Below are 1,270 nucleotides of genomic sequence, written 5' to 3' on the forward strand. Positions count from 1 at the left end.
TGTTATTATTTTATTTGACAGATGAATCTAAACATTTAATTTTTTCTCAAAATGACCTCCACCCAGTTACGTCGTTTTTGCTTTCAGGCAACGAGTGTGTGGTGTGTCTTTTAGTCAATGTAGAGGTATGACAAATTCGCCCCGATTGATTTACACACCAAAACCTCGGGGTCTCACACCGCCAGATTAGCGGCTTTCCCTCGCGGGTTTACGAAGCCGTAAAATTCGCGCGGAGAAAAGTTATGACCAGTGTGTATAGTGTGTCGGTATGGCGGGTGTGTATAGTCTGTCGGAGGTGAAAGTCGAACTCTTTAATCATTAATATTTCTTAATATAAATTAGCTTTTACAGAAACTCGTAACTTAATATGTCTTGCCCTTTCAATGCATAAACAATTAATTTTATGCGTCGACCGCTAACTTTCCATCACAGCTTGTTTTCAGGTCGGAATTCGAGGCTGTACAGTGTTGTGAATTCGTTTTGAAAATGAATCACTCTTTTTAGTGTCAAAAAAATAATCGGAAAGATGAAATAAGTAATATAATTAATGTTATAAATTAAACGATGCGTTTTTTAAAGTAATGAATAATTTCTTTAGGTTCAGGTTCTCAAGACTGGGAAGATGACTATGAAATTGAAGAATGAGAAGCCAGTGGGGCCCTATTCCATCTTGTGCTCGAGGTATATATTTCATTTGGGTTTCTTCTTTTCTGCTTTAAGACATTTAGTTGTTCAACTTTTATTGTTTAGCTGATATCGGTACAGAGGAGATGGAACAAGACCAACAGTTTCATTTAGCAGATATTAATGAATTAGAGGAAGCGGGAAATGTCTATTAGCTGACTTGAAATGGAACTCGCCCAAAAAGATCTGAAATCAAATTCTACACGGTTTCGTAAAAGAATGATGGATAAATGTATTGTTTACAAAAAGCAACAGAAAAGTATTGAAATTTTTATGAGAAATGAAGTTAACGATGCTGTGGAAAAATTACCTTCCAGACAGTTACATCTCTCAATATAACGTCTCCGTACAATGAACCTATCAAAGTTGACCGTGGAAAGGTAAAAAATCTCTTAGAACTGTGTCGTTACATGCCAACGACGTAGCTCAATTTTATCTCAGTTTAAGAACATTGGAAGATCGAGAACTCTGGTAAGAATAAGTCACTGTAGCATATTTATTTAAGTCACATTGATAAAAATGTAACTATCTAAATATTTATTTTGATTGTATTTTAAACTCTTAATAAAAATGTTCTTTTAATGAA

The 1,270-nt window shown here is 34.7% G+C and overlaps 1 long non-coding RNA gene across 1 annotated transcript; it reads left to right on the forward strand.

Moving 5' to 3' along the window:
• Positions 1-433: 433 nt before the first annotated feature.
• LOC149947174 (uncharacterized) lies at positions 434-930 on the forward strand. Its single transcript, XR_016480268.1, has 3 exons — positions 434-535; positions 599-681; positions 751-930. It is a non-coding gene; the product is annotated as an uncharacterized LOC149947174 (long non-coding RNA).
• Positions 931-1,270: the final 340 nt, after the last annotated feature.

The sequence above is a fragment of the Leiobunum rupestre genome, chromosome 4 (genome assembly GCF_980474605.1).
Source record: "Leiobunum rupestre chromosome 4, qqLeiRupe1.1.hap1, whole genome shotgun sequence".
NCBI lineage: Eukaryota > Metazoa > Arthropoda > Arachnida > Opiliones > Sclerosomatidae > Leiobunum > Leiobunum rupestre.